The 12,330-nt window shown below is 40.0% G+C and overlaps 1 protein-coding gene across 1 annotated transcript in view; it reads left to right on the top strand.

The window, feature by feature from the left end:
• Positions 1–1,515: 1,515 nt before the first annotated feature.
• Positions 1,516–12,330, top strand: part of LOC109927053 (TEN1 subunit of CST complex) — a 42,248-nt gene continuing 31,433 nt past the window's right edge. Inside the window, exon 1 of the mRNA XM_048615511.1 lies at positions 1,516–1,601. The gene's annotated coding sequence lies outside the window, so the exon portion shown is untranslated. The remainder of the gene's footprint in view (positions 1,602–12,330) is intronic.

Raw genomic sequence — 12,330 nt, 5'->3', positions numbered from 1 at the left:
CTGGAAAATAATTCAAACCCTGGTGGAACTAATTTTTATTCATTAGTTTGATGAACAGAAACCCTCTACGTATATATTATCCTGGGATTTCGTACATCAGTATTTTGCTGCATAATCCAGGGTGAGTGTCAGCAAAAGGCTGCCTTAAACCGTTCTAGCATCAAAATTTGAGCAAATATTCATTGATGTGCCCAAGAATGGGTGAGCAGTGACCCCTGGTGGCAGTGCAGGATCAAACAATTTCGCAGTGGCTGAATTTTACTGCCACCTTTCACGTCTTTTGGAACAGCATGAACCCGTTTTGCAGGAGTGGGGTATTGTACATTTATCATTTTCTCTTGTGCTTCGCATTGAAAATGGTTGCCCCTGTAACCTGCTGGACATGAGAACTAATAACAATATGCTGAAGGAAATAGCCATTCGTGACTCTGAAGAACAACAGAACCAACAATCTATCTCCTTAATCAGTGAGAATGCAGGATAGAGAAAGAAATAGAGGAATGGCAGAGAAGAAAATCAGGTGAATTAGTGTCAAACTAAGTGCAGAATGAGTAGTAAAGAGAAAGAAAGAGAATAAAAATGGTTAAAAAAAGAAATAGTAAGACTTTGAATTAAAAAATTGAGAAAATCTCTAAGCAGTGCTTGCTCCATGCAGGAATGAGATTCCACAATTTGAATTGTTCCCCTTCTGGCCTACAGAGGTTAACTGTGTTCATTGTTAATGCAATGCCATTGTTAAAAGAGTATGTGTGCTGTTGATTATAAACTCAAATGTTTTGCAGTGAGTTTAACGGACAACTAAAGTTCAAACCCAGCAATTTCTTGAAAACGTTGGGGAGGCTGAGGGTGGGATGCAGTTTGTGTGGAACATCGTAAAATCAACAGCAAATTGTGTAGATTCGCAATTTGTAGTGTAGTGTTTAGTTGCTAGAATTGATTAGTGAGTTAATGCCCTAACAACAGCATGAATTATTACGACATAAAAGTGAAACAAACAGGAAGAGTAGCCCACTCATGTTCCCTTGAACCTGTCTGATCCTAAACCTTAACTCCATCTTCACCTGCTATCACCATAGTCTTTGATTCCCTAAGAGACCAAAAATCAATTAACCTCCGTGTTGAATGCACGTGACAGCTGAACATTCACAGACTCCGATGTAGAGAATTCCAAAGATTCACAACACTCTGCGTGGAAAAAAACAACTCCTTACCTCCAGCATGGGTATGGGACTAACTACTGACTGTCACACCAGGAAGTATCAGAAAGGTCTCTCGTCAAAAGTCATACAACGCGGGAGGCCATCCCACCCATTATGCCTCTTTGGAAAGAGTTATCCAATTGGCTGCTCTCCCCTGCTGTTTTCCCACAGCCCTGCAAATGTTTTTCTTGGTGAGTTCCACAGAAATGGCAGGTGGTATGATGCTGTGGCTTTAAGAGGTTATTTTGTCCCGGTTTTTTTAAAAAGAGAGATTGAGCAAGACATGGAGAGCCATTTGGAAGAGAGTAAACAGCTTGTTAAGGCTTAGGTTTTTTTTTAAAATTGGAACAACAGAAGCAGCCTGAAGGGGCGTGGTCAAACTCCCAGGATAGTTGTGAAAAGGTGACGCATCTTTTTGCTACTCTGTAAACTGAAGTTCTCTATCTCTTGGAATTGCCTTTTGATGTTTTTTCATCCTGGATTGCAGAACTATATGGGAAATAATCTGTTTTCTGAATTTGCCTTTTGCCTGGGCTGTGTTTATGGGATGTTGCTATATTGGAATAGTTAATTAGTAATAGTTACTATATCTATTGCTCTGTTAAGTTTTCCAATAGAGTTAAGTTATTCCAATTCCTTGTTTCTTTTGTTGTATTTTAACTGTTGTGGGTGAATAAAATGACTTTTGCTTTAAATCTGTTAGCCTGACCAATCGAATTGCATCTGGAATGCAATACCTTACACTTACCTTTAAAATAAGAAAAAGTTAGGGTCCAGGCTATCTTCTGAATAGTTTGAGGGAGTTTGATCTGGTCAGTAACATAGGCAAGTGAGACTAATTGAAACATTGTGAAATTGTTGTCTGATGTAGAAGACATACCCTATCCCTATACTGTAATCAATGCAAAGCTCATAAAAAAGTCTTAATTTAGTTAGTGCCTACCACATTCCTTGGGCATCTCAAAGTTGTTTGCTTGTTAATAAGTAAGTGTTAAAGGTGCAGTCACTTCCATAGAATCCCTACAGTGGGGAAACAGGCCATTTGACCCAATAAGTCCACACTGACTCTCTGAAGAGTATCCCACCCAGACACATACCCCTACCCTATAACCTTGCATTTTCCATAGCTAATCCACCTAACCTACCCATCCCTGGACACTACAGGGCAATTTAGCATAGCTAATCCACCCTAACCTGCACATCTTTGAACAATGCAAGGAAACCCACACAGGCATGGGACAAATGTGCAAACTCCACACATATAATTGTCTGAGGCTGGAACTGAACCCAAGTCCTTGGTGCTGTGAGGCAGCAATGCTAACCACTGAGCCACTTTGCCACCCTTCTGTTATATGGACAATTAAACCCAGTTCAGAACCAGAGGTCAAAAATGTTAGTCACTAATAAAATTCAGTAGGGAATTAGGAGGAAGCACTTTAGTCAGGCAGTAGGGAGAATGTCGATCTAACTACCACAGGAATGGCTGAAATGGATGTTTTTACATGGATTTATACAAGCACATGAGGGAGACCAGAATTAAAGGTTATGATGATAGGGTGAGGTGAAGAGGGGTGAGCAAAGGCTCATGAGCATGTACAAAAACCAGTATGTTTGACTAACCTGTTTCTGTATTGCAAATACCAAGTGCTTCATTTATGAAACAGTGAGGGGATAAATGTCTAGCTTGTTTCTTTTGTGTCAATCTCAAAACAAACACTTTCAGACAGTGCTGTGGAATCTTTTATGTCAGGTCTCTGTTGTTAGCACTAAATTCCAGCATATGTCACACTTCTGTTTTTCTACTTGCAATATATTGGAGCTGATTGACTTTGATAGCATGGAATTGTTGATGGTGGATCAGTAGCCCATTTTACATCACTCTTGATTTTTATTTGGATTAAAGTCAACAGGAATAAAACACAAGGGAGATGCAACATGGATAATTGATTCGGTTCTGTTCCATTATGCAAAATTAAACTCTAACCCTAATCTCTACACATACAATAAAAAAATCCTTGAACAACATTTAAACAGGACTAGACAGGGTAAATGCAGGAAGGATGTTCCTGATGACTGGGGAATCCAGAACCAGGAGTCGCAGTCTTGGAATACAGCATAGGCCATTTAGGACTGAGATATGGAGAAATTTCTTCACCCAGAGAATGGAGAGCCTGTGGAATTCTTTGCCATAGCAAGCGGTTGAGATCAAAACATTGAATGTTTTCAAGAAAGACGTATAGTTCCTCGGGCTAAAAGGATTAAAGAAAGCGGTTGTAAGGTTGTAGAGTTGAATGATCTGCCATGATCATATTGAATGGTGGAGCAGGCTCAAATGGGCGAATGGTCCACTCCTGCTCCTACTTTTTATGTTTTGATGTAAAATAGGACTGGATTGTTTCTTTATAGTCACCAAAGAAAGGATTATGCTTGCATGCATTCGTCTCACCATAAACATTTACATCAAAATGAACTATAAGCTTAAAGTTGTGCAATTAAGAGCCATTTAAATGTGAGAATCTTCAGAACTATTGCTGCAACTCCAACCATACAAGCCAGAGATGACAGCTAGCAAGCCTGCAAGTTAACCTGCCCTTTTTAGTGATGTTGATTGAGAAAAGACTGAGATAATTGACTGCTTCCTGAACATAATGGCACAACATTCACCTCAATAAGAGTTCCTGGAGTTTGGATTCAAAGACATCTGTATCTCACAACGTCTTTCATGACACTAGGGTGCCTACGTGGTTCACAGCCAATGAAACATATTTGAAATGTAATCACTGTTGTAAAAGTAGTCAACTCAGCAACCAAAAATGTTCAGCAAACTCCCACAAACAGCAATTGATGATGACAAGATCATTTTGATTTAGTGATTTTGATTGAGGAATAAGTTTTGGCCAGGGAGGACTCCCCGGCTCGTTGCCAAAGTTGTGCTGTGGAATCTTTATCTCTAGTGAGAAGATAGATGTTTAAAACAGATGTCAGTTTAATGTTTCCTCTGAAAGGTGGTATCTCTGACACTGCAGCTCTCTCTCAGAACGCCACTGCAAGTGTCAGCCTGAATTGTATGTGCAAGAATCTGAAGCAGAACTTCAAACTTCTCATGGAGAGGCTCATTTAGAACATTCCACTTGCTATTTCTCTATGAATTTGTCTCATGTCTATGCAGCTTCATCTGATTATATTGACAAAGACGTCTGACTCTTTAGGTTTGAACTAATCTGTCAACAAGAAGCTGGGGGTCTCTGTTCCCCACTAATGCTAACAGACCTTCCAACATTTAGCAGACAGATGAAAACAGACAAGATCATGATAGGACCTGATAAGGTGGACATGGAGAGGATGTTTCCTTTTTTTGGAGAACCTGGAGCCAAGAACATTTGTTTACAAGTCAGGGTCATCCATTTAAGACAAATATGGAACAAAAATTCTTTCTTAGAGGGCAGGGAGTCTTTGGAACGCTTTTCCTCAAATGCCTTTGAATATTTTTAAAGCGGAGGCTGATAGATTTTGGATAAGCAAAATTCTTGGGTTAAGTGGAAATGTAGAGCAATCCAATCAGCCATGATCTTGTTGACTGGTGGAGCAGGCATGAAGAGCTGAATGGCCTACTTCTGATCCTAATTCATATATTGGTATGCAGCCTTTTGTGTTTACAATTGTGCAGGTGGATATTCTCGATACAGTACATGGTTTTAATGTGGTTACGAAAATGGAGCTACTATACCACCATTGTTTACATTAGGGCAACAGTCAAGCAAAACCCAATGTGACCTTGCTATTGCTACCCTCAGTATCCCTACAGGAGGGAAATATGTGCTGTTGAGATTTCAATGGATAAGTAAGCTTTAGTTAATCATTTCCAGAACCATTTCGGAGTTAGGTTGTTTGTCAATAATCAATGGCCCTCTGTTTGTCCCAAAAAAGTCCATGAAAATTCCTGATATTGATGTATCAATTTGAATCTCAATTAGATTGATACCTTCCCTGCCAGGAATCCTTCTCTCTCCTTCACCCCCCAACCAACCCCCCCCAGAACAGCCTATCTCACCACTCTTCCCCTTCCTGTTCCCCTCCTAGAGTCCACTATTAGGGGAGGCAATAGTGTGGCGGTTTTGTCACAGGACAAGCAATCCAAAACTCCAGGAAAATGTTCTGGGGACAAGGGTTTGAAGCAGATGGTGAGATATGAAATCAGCAATAGTAGCTGGACTTTTTTTTTTAAAACGCTAGGCTAACGGTGACCAGTGTCATTGTTTTTGTAGAAGCCCATCTTGTTCACTGTTGTCCTTTTAGGGAAGGAAATCTGCCACCCTTACCTTATTTGGCCTACCCATGACTCCAAGCACACAACAATGTGGTTGACTCTTAACTGTCCGTATCATGCCACACAATCCAAGGGGCAGTTTGGGATGGGCAATGAATATTGGTCCAGTCTGTGACACCCAGATCCAGTGAACAACTAATTTAAAAACTGATCCTCCTCCCCACCCCCAAATTAGGAGCTGTGAAGCCAAACACTTCATGTTGACTCGACCCTTGCACAACCAATGTTTGACAAAAAATGGAAACAGGTCAGAAAGAGAAATAGCATCGTTTAGTCAGGAGCATCATTGAAAACTAGATCAATCTGCAGTACACTGGGACAAAAGGTGGATGCTGGTAAAAAAGGAAGCTGAGACTATTTCTACTGCAATCACACAATTGCTCAGAATTGTACATTGCTGGTGCTGTTTCCAGTTTCAGTGAGGTGAAGTTTCTAATCCACAATAATTTATCTTCATGGAGATGACTCCTCCTTCTACCCTACACCGTGCCATCAGCTGCCAATGTGCTCACAGCTGCCCTCAGGTGGGTACTGACAGTACAGCAGCTTGCTGCTCTCCTGCTGAACCATTTCAAGAAGGACCCTGAATTCCCAAAACAAACCATCGGCGTGGTATTAAAAGCAAAATGCGACAGATGCTAAAAGTCTATGAAAGAGACTGAAGATGCTGAAAACATGTTAGTCAGCATCTGTGAGAGGAATGTTATTTCCTTTGGTTATAGACTACTCCAAACCTGAAGTGGTAGATGCACATGTTAATAGAATTGGATTAAGGGCAGGGACACAAACATGTCCAGATGGAGATACAACAATACCAGATAACAATAATGAGTGGGATGATGTAAAGTTCTCTGAATCAGCATGTTGCGGAGTTAATTAAGTGCCCTGTAGCTGACCAGCATGGGACTGACATGACTTAAATAAAACAAAGAACTGCAGATCTGATTTGTCTGACTGGTACTGACAGTGTCATATGTGATTAGAAATTATAGAGTGATAGCTGGAAAAAGCAAATGACTTGGAGTGATACACATCTTTCAACAGTTACTTAAAAACTGGAGATCTGAAATGCAGAAAAACAAAGTGCTGGAGAAACTCAGTAGGTCTGCAGAGAGAAAACACAGTTACATTTTTAGTTCATTTGAAGAAGGGCACAGGACTCAAAATGTTAATGCTGTTTTCTCTCCACCAGTGCTGACAGACCTGCTGAGTTTCTCTAGCACTTTCTGTTTTTCTGTGTTTGTGACCATTACTTGTACAGGGTGCAGTTGTCACTGTGGTAGGTTTGTGCCCCACATAATGCTGCAAACTGTCACAACATAATCAACAGTTGAAATAAAATGAAGATTTTTTTTAAAAATCCACTTGAAATATTCCCTTACCCCTAGTCTATTGTTTCTCTTGTAGGTTTTTCTGTGCACACTGCGATTCTCTGGTTGTTGTCCACTGCAGATGAGTGCTGGTATTCGATTGGGATTAGCTTCCCATCACTGATCTGATGACACCCCTACTTCTGAACAAACATCCTTCCCTAGTGCACACCACGGCTGGTTAATCAAGAACAAAACAGCATGGATTCTTTTTATATTCACTTGTGGGACCACAAACCTGAAACATGAACAGGGAATGCTGGAAATATTCAGCACAGGAAGCAGAATCTATAGAGAGATGAAAAATACTGTTAATATTTCAGATCAATTATTTTCATCAGAACAGGTTAAACAAAATCAGGCTCCCCTTCCCCAAATTTCGCTCATTAAATCTTACCGCTGCTTCAAGAGTTGGTTAATCTCTCCATCTGTTAGCAACCTGCTACTTGTTCAATCCTAGATAACCAGGTGCAGAGCTGGATGAACACAGCAGGCCAAGCAGCATCAGAGGAGCAGGATAGCTGACATTTCGGGCCTAGCCCTTCTTCAGAAATCTTTCAATCCTCTTGTTTAAATGAATGTTTTATGAGCACCACAGGTTAACCCTGTAAGGTATGAATCTTTCTCTAAATCTGTGCTAGAACAGCAGAGGCAAAATGAATAACCCAGAGCTTGTCCGTGTGAAAGTCATCTGTTGTGTTTAGAATTCCACCTATATTATTCAGAGCGTCAGGTCTAATTACACAGACAGTACCTCTAATGTCAAATGAATACAGTTGATCTATGAAGAATGACAAGTTGTCTGACTAGTACTGGCAGCGTCACGTGAGATCAGGTGTTGAAGAGTGATTGCTGGAAAAAGTAAATGACTTGGAGTGATACGCATCTTTCAACAGTTACTTAAAATACAATGAAATATCTTAAAGAAGTGTAAGTTACAAATCAGAAGTGACAGTTGATACACAGCAATATCCCCTTGAACCACAAACATGTTGGCTTAGAAAAAGTAACAAAAGCATTGAGGTTTATTTCCTGAGGGATAGAAATGAAAAGCAGAGAAATAACTTGCACAGAATTGTGGTTGGACTGCACTTGGAGCATTGTGAACAGTTCTGATCTCCAAATTATAAAAAAAATACAAAAGACACTAGAGATAGTGCAAAAAAAAATCAAAGATGGTACCAAGACTAAAAGATTTCTAACAAGCAGCAATGACAGAACTGTTTGGGATTATTCTCCAGTAAAGGGAAGATAAAGTGTGGCCTAAAAGAAATCATTAAAATTATGAATGGGTTTAATAAGGTAGACTTAGACCAGATGTTTTCACTCAAGTGGTGAGACCAAAACTAGGGCCCCATGGGCCCTCAGGTGGTACAGATATAGTGTCCCTACCACTGGACCAGGAGGCTTCGGTTCAAGTCCTACCTGTTCCAGAGGAGTATAATAACATCTCTGAACAGATCGATTAGAAAAATAGGTTAAAATTTCAAAAAAAATTAACAAATCTAGTTGAAGCCAAAATTAGGAAATCGTATGTAAATATTCAATTGTATGCATGGGTGTTTATAAAACTAAACTAGGGCCTTCCTGTGGTACAGAGAGAGAGTCCCAACCCCTGGACCAGGGGGCCTGGGTTCAAGATGCACCTGCTCCAGAGGTGTGTAATAATATGTCTGAACAGATTGATTAGAAAAATAGGTTAAATTTAAGAAAAAAATGAGGGTCCCCATGAGCCTTCTTGTGATGCAGTGGTATCATCCCAACGCCTGGACCAGGGGGCCTGGGTTCAAGTCCCACCTGCTTCAGAAGTGTGTAATAACATGTCCGAACAGATTGATTAGGAAAATAAATCAATAAAAAAAAACTAGGAGTCTCCACTTCCAGCTCCATTTTTATTTAGCCCCCTCCTTGTCTCCCTCACCTTTCGTGGCCTGTATAGGCCTTAACAATGTAAATTCTTCAATTGGGAAACATGGGAATTTGGGAGAAACCTCTTTTCCTAGACAATAGGGAGTGAACTTGGAACTCAATGCCATACAGCATGGTTGAGACAAATAACAGATATATTTAGAAATAGGATTTGGTCATTGGCCCCTTTGAGATGACTCCACCATTCAACAAGTTTATGATTGATCCAGTTGGTGGTCTCAGCTTCTCTTCCTTGTCTGTCCCCATCCTCTTAACTCCCTTTATCTATCAGAAATCTATTTAACTCAGCCTTGAATACATTTTAGGACTCAGTCTCCACTACCACCTAGGTAAGAGAATTCTGCAGCCTAATGTCCCTTTTTTGAGGGAAAACATTTCCCCTCGTCTCTGTCTTGAAACAGAGGCAACTATAACCGCTTTGTTTTAGTCTCCCACAAGAGGAAACATCTTTCCAGTATAGATTTAAGGAGGAAGGTGGATGAACATCTGAGGGAGAAAGGAATTGAAGGCTGTGGAACAGTGAGATTAATTAAAGTGAGGGGGAAACATGATGAACGCAAACATTGAATTAGACCAATGGGGTGAATGGTCTTTTTCTTCATTTTAGACCCAATGTAAATAACTAGAAAAGGTAAATCAGTAAAATATGATTCCCATTTTGTTAGCATTCAGAGATATTTTCTGATTGGCTGATTCAGTAGCAAGATGGGAGCTGGTTGGGTGTGAATATTCTGCCTACAGTTAATGACAGCTAATGTTCAGTCAAATTCTAACAGCATTTATTTCACAGACTTTTATCAGCTGAAACGTTTCTATCGACGGTAACTGGCAGGTCCTGGTGTGAGTGAAGGGGTTTTATAATCCAGCCAGTGGTTGATCTGTACTCAGGACTGTGCAGTGAATCAGATTAAGGGACTGCAGACAATTCAGAATGGACTACATTTAGGAATTGTTCACCACACCACTGTAAACTGACATTACGCCCTTTTATATCAATATTATTTTTCATTCAACAGATGTTCTTTATTTTGAGATTTCCAATACCTCAATTTGGCCGGATGTGGATAAAGAACCATATTGGGCAGTAGTAAGAGAAAGTGGTGATGTGAATTACATGGAGAATTAGTGAGAAAGAAGTGTGTAAACTTTAGGAGGATATACTACCATAGAATATCTACAGAAGATGCACTGATCTTACATAACATAAAGGTTTCCCACATGATGGAAAAAAAAATAACTACATATAGACTCTTCGAAGGTTTAGAGGGAAATGGGCCAAACAAATGGGACTTGTTTAGCTTGGGAAATCTGGTTGGCATGGACAAGTTGGACCGAAGTGTCTGTTTCCGTGCTGTATGACTCCATGACTTTATGACTCAACTCACAGACTGTGTGTGGCATCAGTGGAATGGATGGAGCCAATGTAACATGAATAATAATCCCTTCAGAATGATTATCTTGTACAACAGACTGCACACAACAGACTCCCTTGTAAGAGAGGGCACAAATTTCAAGAATAAGAGGACTTGCTTTGAAGGAGATGAGGAGAAATTTTCTTCTCCTGAGTGCTGTTAGTCTGTGGAATTCTATTCCACATAGATAATAGAGGCTGGTTCTTTAAATCTTCAAAGCTGAATTAAATAGATTTTTGACAGAGCAGGGAGTCAAAACTATGTGGGGGGCAAGAGCAGACAGGAAAGTGGAGTTACCATGAGCTGATTAAATGTCAGGTGCAAATGGCCTTGGTCTGCTCCTAAGTCCAAAGTTCTCTCTCTATTCACAAAGAATTTTTATGAAATGTATTTAGATTAAGAAGTCATGTTGCTTAAAGGACAGCACAGCCATAAAAAAATCCAAACAAACAAATCCTCATAAAACTGTTACACTCACTGTATTGCATTATGCTTCTCCCTTTAATCTAAATTAATAACTGGATTTGATACTGAGGGCATAATAACAAAGTCCGTAGTGGATTCGAAACTCAAATATGAAGTAAACAATGAAGTAGATAGTCTCAGACTTCAAGAGGACTGAGACGGCTTGATGAAATGGGCAAACATGGCAAATTAAATTTTACACTGAGAAATGTGAGGTGATACATTTTAGTGAGAAGACTGAGTGACAATATAAACTACAATTTTAAAAGGCATTGGGCAGGAAGAGGCACCTGGGAATGTATATACCTAAATCTTTAAAATTTGGCAGAACAAGTTAAAGAGGCTACTAAAAAAAAGGCCATATGGAATCCTTGCTTTATTACAATCATAAATATAGGAGCAAAATTAGGCCATTTAGCCCATTGAGTCTGCTCTGCTATTAAATCATGGGCTGATACGTTTCTCAAACCCATTCTCCACTTATAGATGAATAGCACGCAAAAGCAATGAAGTTATGACAAACCTTTTAAAACACTAGGGTCATGAATAGAACCAGGTGGACCTTATTGACTGAGATCCTTGATTGGCTCAAGTTAACAGCTCCAATCAGGGAGCCCTGGCTTACAGATATAACAGGGGATTCAGAGTCTCCTGATTGCAGGCACTGACTCTGAGCTGACTGGCCACAGCCAGTGTACTATGCACATGTAAGTAAAGGGTGACTTGGTGACAGGATACCAGCCTCTGTAAAGTTATTTCAGCTAGTTAGGCCTCAGTTGGTGCACTGTGTTCGATTCTGGGTTTCAGGAAGATTGTGATGGCCAGGGGCAGGATGCAGAGGACAGTTATTTTATTTCTCTCATTTTTATATCCAGAAGTGATATCACACACAATCTGGCAGCTTTTTCCACCACCAAGTCATCTGTGGCAATTTTCACCAATTAACTGCCACAATTAAACCACCTATATTTCCAATTGTTTAATTTAAGTGCAAAGCCTATCAAGAACAATTCAATAACACCAAAAGTGAGAGAGAGATAGGGAGAGAAAGGAGAAGGATAAATCAGAATGGAGTTGGAGGAGGAGGTAAGGTACTCTATCCATTGTGGTTCCCACCTTTTGGAGGAGATTCACCATAGATGAGAGACTTCAGTGAAATTGGAGAGATTGGAAAAGTTGGGTTGGCTTCCAGACAGCACGATTGAAAGAGAGAAAGTGGAAGATTTGACAGAGGTGTTTAAAATCATGAATGGTTTTAATCAAGTCAAGAAGGAGAAACTGTTTCCAGTGGCAGAGGATTGCTAACCACAAGACACAGATTCAACATAATTGACAAAATAACCAGATGTGACATGAGGAAACTTGTGTTTTAAGTTGGTGTGATCTAGAACATGCGCATGAAAGGGTTATGGAAGAAGATTCAATAATAACTTTTACAAAGAAACATGATACATACTTAAAGTGGAACAAAATGATGGGTAGAATTTAATAAGGGTGCGAACGTTGTGGGCTATGGCAAGATGCATGGCAGCATGGGACAAAAAGTCTCGTGTGAGGCCCATACTGATGTTGGGAGCATTTTCTCCTACATTTTCTGTTTTTGACAAGCAGCATGGTAAGTTTCTCGC

This window comes from Rhincodon typus, chromosome 32, assembly GCF_021869965.1.
Source record: "Rhincodon typus isolate 14 chromosome 32, sRhiTyp1.1, whole genome shotgun sequence".
NCBI lineage: Eukaryota > Metazoa > Chordata > Chondrichthyes > Orectolobiformes > Rhincodontidae > Rhincodon > Rhincodon typus.
Note: the sequence above shows the minus strand (reverse complement) of the source record. Positions and strands in the feature narration are given on the sequence as shown.